Raw genomic sequence first — 6092 nt, forward strand, 5'->3', positions numbered from 1 at the left:
TTATGCTAAGTGAAATAAACAGTCACAGAACAACAAATAATACTTGATGCCACTAATATGAGGTATCTAACATAGTAAAACTCATAGAAGCAGAGAGTAGAGGGACTTCCCTGGCTGTCCAGTGGTTAAGACTCAGAGCTTCCAATGCAAGCATTTGATCCCTGGTCAGGGAACCCAAGATCCCACATGCTGCATGGCACTGGCCAAAAAAAAAACCAAAAAAAACCCACACACCAAAACAAGCAAACCAAAACCAGAGAGAGGGCCCAAGGTGCTCTCCCGCCCTCCGGGAGGCTCGCCTGGCTGCTGTGAGAAGGACGCTCTGTAGACTGGAGCCAGCTGGTTCCCTCTCCGCACTTTGCAACTGCCATGGCGAACATAACCTCAGGAGTGCATGTTGCCGATGAAGTATGATGCATTTTTTATGACAGGAAAGTTCACAAGTGCTTGCCACCAGAAGAAATCAAGAAAAGAAAGAAGGCTGTCAACTTCTGTCTCAGTGTAGACAAAAAGTGCATCATCGTGGAGGAAGGCAAGGAGATCTTGGTGGGAGATGTTGGTGTCACCAAGAGCGATGCTTTCAAGCATTTTGTGGGGATGCTTCCTGAAAAAGATTGTTGATATGCTCTGTATGATACAGGCTTTGAAACAAAGGAATCCAGAAAAGAGGAGTTGATAGTTCTGTGGGTACCAGAACTATCTCCTCTGAAGAGTAAAATGATCTATGGGAGCTCCAAGGATGCCATCAGAAAGACGTTCCAAGGCATAAAACAAATGTCAAGCAAATAGGCCAGAAGACCTCAATCGAGCTTGTATTGCTGAAAAGCTAGGTGGATCCCTAATTGTAGCTTTTGAAGGATGTCCTGTGTAGACCATCATCTGGTGCCACAAATCAAAAGCTTCCATGTTTAATGTTATCCTCTTGCTGTATATAAGTAAAGCAGAAAGAATATAGGGACTCGCTGAAGGGGAGCTGTCTTGTCATTTGTAGGGGTGAACTATTCTGTGAACATGTGCAAATGGCCCTAAATAAATCTAAACTCTAAAATTTTATTGGTGTGAAATTAAATTGGGGATGTGTTGGCTTGTTATAAAGATTTTTGTTAAAGCTCATGATTTTTAATAGTGCAGTTCACAAACCAGTAGAAGGCCGCAAGAAGACAATCACATCTTTGTTAACCTCAGCAGTTACTTTGTTTCTTTTTTGCTTAGAGAATTGGTCATAATCTGGTTGTAATTTTGGCCCAAATTTATTTATTTCATTGAGCTAAACTGCATAATGGAAAATAATTCTCCTCACAACATATTACAGCACTAAAATGCTAACCTAGTAACTCACTGGACGTGTGCTGGAGACTGCCTTGAAATGGTGTAGGCTTAAAACCAGCACTGACCTTGCAGAGCTGCTCCCACACCTGGGGCCGCTCACTCCCAGGTCTGGTCAGGAGGCTGCTCTGAGAGTGACCTTGCACCCTAGAAATCAGGAGAATGTGCACCGTCTTGTAATAGTGAATCATAAAGCAGATCCGAGCCCCAGTGCAACCCACTTTGTTAAGGAAAACAGTGAGGGTGGTATATTGACAGACTGTGACTCCATGCTGTCTTTAATTAATTGTGTCTCCTTCAGAACTTTGTTGCTTCTGGTACTATAAAGTATGGAAGAACATTACGTTTACTCTAGGCCCTGGGAGAACTTCTTACTCTCCTAGAGTAGCTTGCAACTGTAATTCCGGGAGCAGTTATGATTGACAACTCTCACGGGAAGCCACGCTGAGGACACCTGGAAGTAACTGTCCTTCACATCATAGGCATAACACTGAACAACCTAGAGATGCACAAGCAGTGGAATTTAGAAGTAGCAGTACTGACTTTATGTAATAAAGGAAGCATTTTTAACTTCAAAAAACAAAAAAAACCCAGAGAGAGTAGAACAGGGCTTTTCAGGGACTGTAGTGAGGGGATAGTGAAGAGTTATTACTTAGTAGTTACAGAGTTTGTATGTGGGAGGATGGAAAAGATTTGGAAACAGTGGTGATGGTTGCCACCAACTGTACACTTAAAAATGGTTAAAATGACATTAGAAGTTTGGAAGATATGGTCATGATATGTAGAAGTTGATACTTAGGCTTTAAACACCCTATAATTTCAAAATTTTTAATCAAGTAGACTTTGCAGAAAACTTACATAGCAGGTCAGAAAATGTGGTTTTTTAGTTAAGTGATTTTATAAATAATAAGTTGTACATCGTAAACAGCAAATTTCAAACAAATATTAACACAAAAATATATTCATCTGACTTCCCTGGTGGCTCAGACGGTAAAGCGTCTGTCTACAATGCGGGAGACCAGGGTTCGATCCCTGGGTTGGGAAGATCCCCTGGAGAAGGAAATGGCAATCCATTCCAGGACTATTGCCTGGAAAATCCCGTGGACAGAGGAGCCTGATAGGCTACAGTCCATGGGGTCTCAAAGAGTGGGACATGACTGAGCAACTTCACTATCTATCACTATACTCATCTAGGAATTAAATGGAATTTTAATTATTTAGTAATGGAAAGGGAAATTCAAGGATCGTCCTTATAAATATTCTTCAACAGGTGAATGGATAAACAAACTGATATACCCATACAATGAAATACACCTGAATAATAAAAAGGGGCAAACTGTTGATTCATACAAGACAGGTGTGTGTATGTAGTTGGTTGTTCAGTTGTGTCCAGCTCTTTGGGACTCCACGGACTATAGCCTGCTAGGCACCTCTTGTCCATGGGATTTCCCAGGCAAGAATACTAGAGTGGGTTGCCGTTTCCTCTTCCAGGGATTGAACCAGCATCTCTTGAGTCTCCCACATTGACAGGCAGATTCTTTACCACTAGTGCCACCTGGGAAGCTTACCAGATAGGGATGATCTTAAGTGAATTTTGCTAAGCCAGGCACAAAAGTACTGCATTGTGTGATTCTATTTATATATCATGGACAGCAAAATTATAAAGAAAACAATTAGTGTTTGCCAGGAATTAGGAGTCAAGGAAGGGGTTGCCTAAGAGTGGGATTGCTTGCTTGTATGATAATTCTGTAGCTTTTGTGAGTAATTGCCATACTGTTTTCCATAGCAGCTGCACCATTTGCATTCCCACCAGCAAAGCCCAAGTGTTTGTTTTTTCATATTCTCATCAATACTTATTATTTTTCTACTACTACTGTTATCCCGGTATGGCTCAGTTGGTCAAGAATCCACGTGCAATGCAGAAGACCCAGGTTTGATCCCTGGGTGGGGAAGGTCCCCTGGAGACGGAAATGGCAACCCACTCCAGTACTCCTGCCTGGAAAATCCCATGGACAGAGGAGCCTAGCGGTTTACTGTCATGGGGTCTCACAGAGTTGGACTTGACTTAGCGACTAAATCACCCACCACAATTATTACTGCCATGTTAGTAGGAGTGAACGGTATCTCATTCTGTATTTGGTTTGCATTTCCCAAGTGGCAAAGGATGTTAAGCATCTTTTCATGTACCGTTTTATGACTATTTGTATACTTTCTCTGGAGAAATGTCTATTCAAGTCCACTGCATACTTTTAATTGGCCAATTTGTATTTTGTTACCAAATTGTGAGTTCTTTATGTATTCTGGATATTAAACCTCTGTCAAATATATGGCTTGCAAGTATTTTCTTCCATTTTACAGGTTGTCTTTTCACTTTCTTTGATAATGTCCTTTGACGCAAAAAGTCTTAAGTTTCAATAGAGTCCAATTAATTTTTTTCTGTTGCTGTTTGTGTGTTATATCTAAGAATTTATTACCAAATCCAAGGTCATGAAGGTTTACCTTTATATTTTCTGGTTTAATATTTTTGAGTCTTATATTTACATCATTGATCCACTCTTTGAGTTAATTTTTATATATGATATGAGGTATGATATGAGGTGTATGATATGAGGGTTATGAACATGTCTTTGTTTTTAGACCTTTTAGAAATGCAAACATTTTAAAGATTTAGTAGTCACTTCACAGTTCTTTCTCAGTGATAGCAAGCAGATGCAATATTCATGCATATTAAAACCTAATACTTTGAAAAAGGGAAAAAAAAGGCATGCTTGAACTTTTCACCTCGGATGTCTTCCAGTAAAAGATTCCTGGACACTATCAGATTTTATTTTTCTGGTGCTTGCTTTTTCGTAACTTTTGCTGGCCTAGCTAGGTTCTGAAATATTCCTTACCAACTTTTCTACAGAGTTTGAGGCCCTAACATCATGGCACTTCGTGAGTACAGGGGAAGACCATCTCCTCACTGTATCAATGTCTCCTTCCCTTCCATAGAAGTTTTGCTCTGTTAGCATCATAGCAAATTCTCATGAATCTAGATATGGAAGATTTTAATGATCACTATCTACCGCCTAAAAAATGATTAGACTTTAGAGAACACATAAAGTCTATTCTTGTTTTGGTTATCAGAAACATTGAAGGGATCTGAGCTAATTGCAGAGGATCATAATCTTTTTCCTTCATTCCCTTTCTAGGCTATTTATTTATTTATTTTCTTTCTTCTTTTTTTTAAAGCTTCAACTGTGTCTAAAGAGGAATAGGTCGTTTCACAGTTTGCCAAATGAAGTACAGCTCCAACTTTGCCAGACCGCAATCTACCAAGAGTAAGTGACACAAAAATATTCCATTTGGGTCTTGGCAATCCCCTAAGAAAGGCAGGGACAGATGGTGAATAGAGTGTAACAAAACTTTAAAGACAAAAGACATATTATGAATTGAAGAGTGACTAAAAGAAATATGTAATAATTTGGGGTTTGTGCTTTAAACTCTGTCATGTAATGATGAATTTTCCAACCAACCTGAAGGAAATTAGAATTGAAAATAGGATGAAGATCAAAACTTATAAGCAAATACCAAAGCAATTTAAAAATGACTGGACTATTGTAACAGTCTCCTTATTTGTCAAGAAAGAGGAAGAACATGCAAAATGTATTAGGTAAGGCACCCTGAATTTTGTGATAAAGGTTGAAGTTGACATTTGCAATCTGGAGTTGCCCAAAATCTTTTGAAACAAACTCTACATTTTAATATTTCCCCATAATGTTAACCTCACCATTTCAATGTAGAATATTAACCAAAACAAAAAAAACCCCAAAACTTACCTTTTCCAGTCCCTCCTCACTTTCTTTTAGAGTATCAATAAATGATTTAGATTCTAAAAAATATAGCTTTATGACATTTGGTTTGCAATTAATGGGCTTCCCTGGTGGCTCAGATGGTAAAGAATCCACCTGCAATGTAGGAGACCTGGGTTCGATCCCTGAATTGGGAATATCCCCTGGAGAAGAAAATGGGTACCAACTCCAGTATTCTTGCCTGGAGAAGTCCACAGACAGAGGAGCCTGGTGGTCACGTGGGGGTCACATGGTGGCTCCATGGGGGTCACAAAGAGTCAACACAACTGAGCGACTAACACTCTTTTTTTTTTTTTTTTTGCAATTAACGTATGTGGGGGAAGGATTAGACATGGGACATCCATTTTGCTGATGCAGAAACTGGCAAAAATCATGTGATTCTTTGTTCAGGTGTGGTGGCTGGCCCCAGTTTCCTGACTATGGTAGAGATAAAATGGTTCTGGGATCTGCCCGGCATTTTCACCAAAGTTATTCTTGTAAGTTTTGCCTACAGGCTATTTCACTAACCTTTGTAAAGATTCTGTAATCCAGAGATCCCCAACCTCTGGGCCACAGACCAGTACCTCCTGTCAGATCAGTGTTGGTATTAGATTACAAAAAAGTGCACAGTAAATGTAACACATTTGAATCATCCCCAAACCAGCCCTGCCCCCCACCAGAGCATCTACTCCGTCGAAAAATTGTCCTGCATGAAATCAGTCCCCAGTGTCAAAAAGGTTGGTTACGGCTGCTATAAGCTATCTAGTACCCATACTAAATCCTTTCTTTCTTTAAACCAGAGTAGATTCTTTTGTCTGCAACCCAGAACCCTGCTTAATATAAGATACATTGTGTATGTGAGTCTTGGAAAGTGTTAAAAATAGTGTAACATTAACATGAAGCCTCGTTTAAAAAATCATGGATATTTAGAAATTT

General features: G+C 39.6%; 1 pseudogene; it reads left to right on the forward strand.

The window, feature by feature from the left end:
- Positions 1 to 369: 369 nt before the first annotated feature.
- Positions 370 to 871, forward strand: LOC105002873 (annotated as a pseudogene).
- The last annotated feature ends 5221 nt before the right edge of the window (positions 872 to 6092 follow it).

This window comes from Bison bison, unplaced genomic scaffold (assembly GCF_000754665.1).
Source record: "Bison bison bison isolate TAMUID 2011002044 unplaced genomic scaffold, Bison_UMD1.0 scf7180017864458, whole genome shotgun sequence".
Classification (NCBI taxonomy): Eukaryota; Metazoa; Chordata; class Mammalia; order Artiodactyla; family Bovidae; genus Bison; species Bison bison.